This window comes from Triticum aestivum, chromosome 7B (assembly GCF_018294505.1).
Source record: "Triticum aestivum cultivar Chinese Spring chromosome 7B, IWGSC CS RefSeq v2.1, whole genome shotgun sequence".
In the NCBI taxonomy this organism is placed as follows: domain Eukaryota; kingdom Viridiplantae; phylum Streptophyta; class Magnoliopsida; order Poales; family Poaceae; genus Triticum; species Triticum aestivum.
In genome coordinates, this window is record NC_057813.1 from 193408897 (window position 1) to 193415268 (window position 6372).

The following is a 6372-nucleotide window of genomic DNA, read 5'->3' on the forward strand; positions in this document are numbered from 1 at the left end:
TGGGCGCTACAAGTTGGTATCAGAGCCTTACCGTCCTTAGGAGACCCCTTGATTGATTGAACCATTGCCGTTGTCGAATCTAAAAAAACTATTTTGAGTCTTGTTATATCGGAGAGTAGGAATTCTTTTTACTCCTCATCCCCTTTGTCGCTCTGGTGAGGAATCGTGATGTAGCTATTTTGGATCCATCACTCTCCTTTTTCACTCAAATATTTTTAGGATCATGCGGGTATTATTGGAATTGTTGCTATATCGATGTGACGGGAATTCTGTCTTGGTGCCCTCCGATTGTATGGATTGGACCTGGGGAGTTGAGCTCCAAGGTGTTTTCGTCACAGTGCTATCGTTTCACTTCCGGAATACCAGAGGACGCCAACATCGTAACGCTGTCATACTTTTCGTGGTAGCAAATAGTGTCATGCCTTATCCCCAGTACTGGAGGAGATAGCATGGATGATATTCCATGACTAGTATCATTGTGTGTTCGAAGGTCTGAGGTACATGAGTTTCCAAGATTTCTTGGTTATGTGTTGAATGCATTCGGAACATTGGAGCGTAGAATTCTGCTAGGAGTTGTGTGATGATTTTTGCTCTGTGTAGCCCTAGGACCAGATTGCATAACCAAGAAGTTTCAGGAGTTCTCAGGTGGTTATTCAAGTTTACCTATTATTATCCTTCCAACAAATGCATGAGGGGTTATGTATTTGTTTCCGGCTTATTCTGCAAGTCAAATCCTTTGTTTTGTTTTGGTTGTCGTATTCGAGTTGCTCCAAAGCCAAGAGTTGATCCATACCTTTTTAAGTGGTGTTCTCATATTTCTATTTGAATGCTAATCCTTATGGATCATTGAGATTGTCATGACAATCCTTTTCAACTGGTGCACTTCTCTTCAAGTTATTCCATACGGGCGCCATTGAGAAGCCTGAGGATTCGTTTGTTCCATCTGTCCCAAGTTGCATTTGTTTTTCCACCATCCCACCCTTTTCTTCAAGGACTCATATTTCTTAATCAAGCATCTAATTTATTCATGAGAAGTCTCTCCATTTTTCCCTCCAATGTTCTTATCTGGTGTTTCCTCATGAAGATGCTTAGGAGTTTCAAGTTTATCATTCTTCATTCTTTTCTTCTCCCGTGGATTAAATTCAAGATTTCGGTGCTGATCTTATCCCTTTCCTTGTTTCAAATGCTTTCTCAAGCCGGTGCACCTCTTAATTATTCACCTCTCGATATTCATTTGTTCCAAAGTGCTGAAGATATCTAAGAAGGTTCGTGTTTCCAATCTTAATCCGTTCAACCTATTTGGAGGTTGTTATCTCAATGAAGCCATTTAATTCAGCCAGTGCAATCTCTCTTTCAAGCAATCTTTTCCGATGGTGTCTCTTTTGAGTGGGCCCTAACCCATAGGTCTTTTCCCAGGATCTTACCTGACTCTTCTAATTTTCCCGGAGTTATTCCCAAATTCTTTTCAAAAGTGTGACGTAAGATTGGATTCCATCGGTCATATGCCCTCTCCAATATCGCTTTCAAATTCTTTTCATCATTGGTTCGACCTTTATATTCTTCATTCTTCCGGAGTATCTCCAAATTCTTCAAGGTGTTCTCGTCGTCATTCTAAGCTTTGAAGACCGAAGAAGAATTTCTCCTAAATCTTGGTTCATTCTCTTAAAGATGCATGCTTCTAGCTTCATGCTATCCTGTCAGATTGTTTCCAGTCGTGAGATTCTTTTCATATCCATCTGAAGCTTTTCACGAGTTGCTCTTGTTTTAAATCATCTGAAGGCCATCATTTCAGAAGATATATTCGTTCCGAGTTTTCAACTTTGTTCTCCAATTAATCTAAATTGATGCCTTTTCATTCATCCCGAATTCTTCCGGTGCTTCGTTCAAGTATTCTCTAGTCAGCTCGTGATCTCTTCGTTCTCTTGTTTCAGTTCCCTCAAGTACCTTCGTTGTTTTCTAATTCTTCCCGGTGATTTGTTCATTTTTCTTCAATTGTTTTCAATTCTTACGATGGTTCATTCAAGATTCCTTTTCCTTTGTTATCGTATCAATTTGTTCGTTCTTTCAAAATCCTACTGGTGGTTCATTGAAGATTTTCCCAAGTTTGCGTGATATCAATCCTTTTTGATGAGAATAAGTAGTATGCCAATCCATTGCTTGACATCAATTTAAGTTGATGAAGGGTAAGCATGACATAATTCTTATTCTTATTCCATCAAGAAGATTTAATTCCTACGTCCAGAGTTTGTTCATGATATCAATTCTCGGTTTCATGTAGTTCATTTTTCTTTTCTGGAGTTCCAAGTTTTCTTGATTGTTTCATCACAAATCTCCATCTAAAATCAGTGCAAGTCTTCAATTCTGTTTCTCTTCAACCTCCAATTCTCCTCCATAATCATTTCCTTTCCAGAGATCTTCCAAGAGTTTCTTCATGGTGGTTCGTCAAGGATTCCTTTCTTTCTTGAATTGATCTTCAAGATTTTTCTCGAAGTTAAGATCCACCAAGCTATACTCTGAAATAAACATGGTGTTCAACACATGTTTTGTTTTGAGGAGTTCAAGCATATTTCATCTAACATTTCGAAGTGCAATTCTTGCTCCCTTATCTTTTGAGGTGGTGCTTATCAATAATCCAATTTTCCTCCTATTCTCGCGGTGAAAGAAGTTTTCATCTCTTTGTTGCTTTCAAGCAAGCAATTGATTTAGTTAGTGGCAAAATTTCACCTGAAGTTTTGAGATGTTTTCCATAAGCCCACAACAAGCTTGTTCTTTTCGTTGTTGATGCATCAACAACTCCACTCAACCCTTCTTTGTAAGGATGTTTTCAAATTCATTTCTAGTAGAAGATGTTGTTCTTCTTCGTTCTTTTCACTCCATTATTCGTTTCGGAGGCTTGGTGATTTGCTCTCTTCGGACCATCATCTTGTCATATCAAGATCATGTTCTTTTCCTTTCTGGTCTAGTTAACAGGGGTGTCATGTCCTCCATTCAAGTTCTCCCATCTTATCAAGTTTTTCCTCTCTTTTCAACCGGAGTACTGTCTGAAATTCTTATTACCCCTTGTGCCATTCTTTCAATAGTTCCGGAGGCAGTGTGTTGTTGATTTCATCAAGTATCATCCCATCTTCTCAAGTTCATGTTCGATTCCTTCCATTTTCAGCCGGAGCGTTGCCCAAATTCTCTTGTATCCCTTGCTTCTCTTTTTAACCGGAGTGGTTTCAAAATCTATATTGTCCCTTGAGCTATTGTTTCATGTCTATCAACCTACAAGGTTCTCGTAATGTTCCTTGTTCTTCTTTTCTAATGTAGCTTTTCAATCTCGTTCATATCCATTGTATTCTTTCTTTCAAGTTGTTCAACATCTCAAATATTTGTTGGTTTCACTCGTTTGTCAAAGAAGCAACTTTGTTTTACCTCTTCCTCTTCCACTTCTCTCCAGTGCCATCCTTAGATCTTGGGACGAGATCTCTTGTAAGTGGGGGAGTGTTGTGACAGCCGGAGACCGACGCTCGCCACGTCTAGAGCTTGCGTTGGTTTTCCTAGAAGAGGAAAGGGTGATGCAGCAATAGTAGCGTAAGTATTTCCCTCGATTTTTGAGAACCAAGGTATCAATCCAGTAGATGACATGATGTAGAGGGATAAACTCATGCAATATGATATAAACCCCATCTTTTTATCCTCGATGGCAACAATACAATATATGCCTTGCAACCCCTATTGTCACTGGGTAAGGACACCGCAAGATTGAACCCAAAGCTAAGCACTTCTCCCATTACAAGAAAGATCAATCTAGTAGGCCAAACCAAACAGATAATTCGAAGAGACTTGCAAAGATAACTCAATCGTACATAAAAGAATTCAGAGGAGATTCGAATATTTCTCATAGATAAACTTGATCATAAACCCACAATTCATCGGATCTCGACAAACACGCCGCAAAAAGAGTTACATCAAATAGATCTCCACAAGAGAGGGGGAGAGCATGGTATTGAGATCCAAAAAGAGAGAAGAAGCCATCTAGATAATAACTATGGACCCGAAGGTCTATGGTAAACTACTCACAACTCAACGGAGGGGCTATGGTGTTGATGTAGAAGCCCTCCATGGTCGATTCCCCCTCCAGCGGAGCACCGACAAAGGCTCCAAGATGGGATCTCGCGGATACAGAAGGTTACGGCGGTGGAAATTGTTTTTCGTTGCTCCCTGGATGTTTTCGGCGTACGTGGGTATATATAGGAGGAGGAAGTAAGTCGGTGGCCACCTGAGGGGCCCACGAGATAGGGGGGCGCGCCCTACAGGGGTGGGCGCGCCCTCCACCCTCATGGCCGCCTCGGCTGCTTCTTGGCTTGCATTCCAAGTCCTCTGGATCACGTTTGTTCCAAAAATCACGCTCCCGAAGGTTTCATTCCGTTTGTACTCCGTTTGATATTCCTTTTCTTCGAAATATTGAAATAGGCAAAAAACAGCAATACGGGTTGGGCCTCCGGTTAGTAGGTTAGTCCCAAAAATGATATAAATGTGTAAAATAAAGCCCATAAACATCCAAAAGGGGTAATATAATAGCATGGAACAATAAAAATTATAGATACGTTGGAGACGTATCAAGCATCCCCAAGCGTAATTCATGCTCGTCCTCAAGTAGGTAAATGATAAAAACAGAATTTTTGATGTGGAATGCTACCTAGCATAATTCTCAATGTAATTTTCTTTATTGTGGCATGTTTGTTCGAATCCAAATGATTCAAGATAAAAGCTTATAAAACATAAAAATAATAATACTTTGAAGCATACTAACAAATAATCATGTCCTATCAAAATAGCATAGCCAAAGAAAGTTTATCCCTACAAAATCATATAGTTAGGTCATGCTTCATTTTCATTACACAAAATACTCCCATCATGTACAACCCCGATGACGAGCCGAGCAATTGGTTCATACTTTTTAACGCTTCAGCTTTTTCAACTCTTACGCAATACATGAGCGCAAGCCATGGACATAACACTATGGTGGTATATGGTGGTGGTTGTGAAGACAAAAAGGGAGAAGATAGTCTCACATCAACTAGGCATATCAACGGGCTATGGAGATGCCTATTAATAGATATCAATGTGAGTGAGTAGGGATTGCCATGTAACGGATGCACTAGAGCTATAAATGTATGAAAGCTCAACAAAAGAAACTAAGTGGGTGTGCATCCAACTTGCTTGCTCACGAAGACCTAGGGCATTTTGAGGAAGCCCATCATTGGAATATACAAGCCAAGTTCTATAATGAAAAATTCCCACTAGTATATGAAAGTGACAACATAGGAGACTCTCTATCATGAAGATCATGGTGCTATTTTGAAGCACAAGTGTGGAAAAGAGATAGTAACATTGTCCCTTCTCTCTTTTTCTCTCGTTATTAATCTTTTTTTTCTCCTTTTTTTCTTTCTTTTTTTTCTTTTTTCTTTTTTTTCTTTGGCCTTCCTTTTTTTCTTTTTGGTCTTTCTCTTTTTTTTCCTTTTTTTGTAAAGTCCGAAGTCTCATCTCGACTTGTGGGGGAATCATAGTCTTCATCATCCTTTCCTCACTGGGACAATGCTCTAATAATGAAGATCATCACACTTTTATTGATTTACAACTCAAGAATTACAACTCAAAGCTAGAACAAGATAAGACTCTATATGAATGCCTCCGACAGTGTACCGGGATATGCAATGAATCAAGAGCGACATGTATGAAAATTATGAAGGTGGCTTTGCCACAAATACAATGTCAACTACATGATTATGCAAAGAGCAATATGACAATGATGGAGCATGTCATAATAACGGAATGGTGGAAAGTTGCATGGCAATATATCTCGGAATGGCTATGGAAATGCCATAATAGGTAGGTATGGTGGCTGTTTTGAGGAAGGTAAATACTGGGTGCATGATACCGGCGAAAGTTGCGGGGTATAATAGAGGCTAGCTAAGTGGAAGGGTGAGTGTGCGTATATCCATGGACTCACATTAGTCATAAAGAACTCATATACTTATTGCAAAAGTCTACTTAGCCCTCGAAGAAAAGTACTACTATGCATGCCCCTAGAGGGATAGATTGGTAGGAAAAGACCATCGCTCATCCCTGACTGCCACTCATAAGGAAGACAATCAAAAGAGCACCTCATGCAACAAATTTGTCACACAACTTTTACCGTACGTGCATGCTACGGGACTTGCCAACTTCAACACAAGTATTTCTAAATTTCATAATTACCCACTAGCATGACTATAACATTACCACCTTTATTTCTCAAAACAATTATCAAGTATCAAATTGATCCTACTATTTAATGCACTTTCTATGATAGTTTTTATTATACCCAACTTGGATGCTCATCATTCT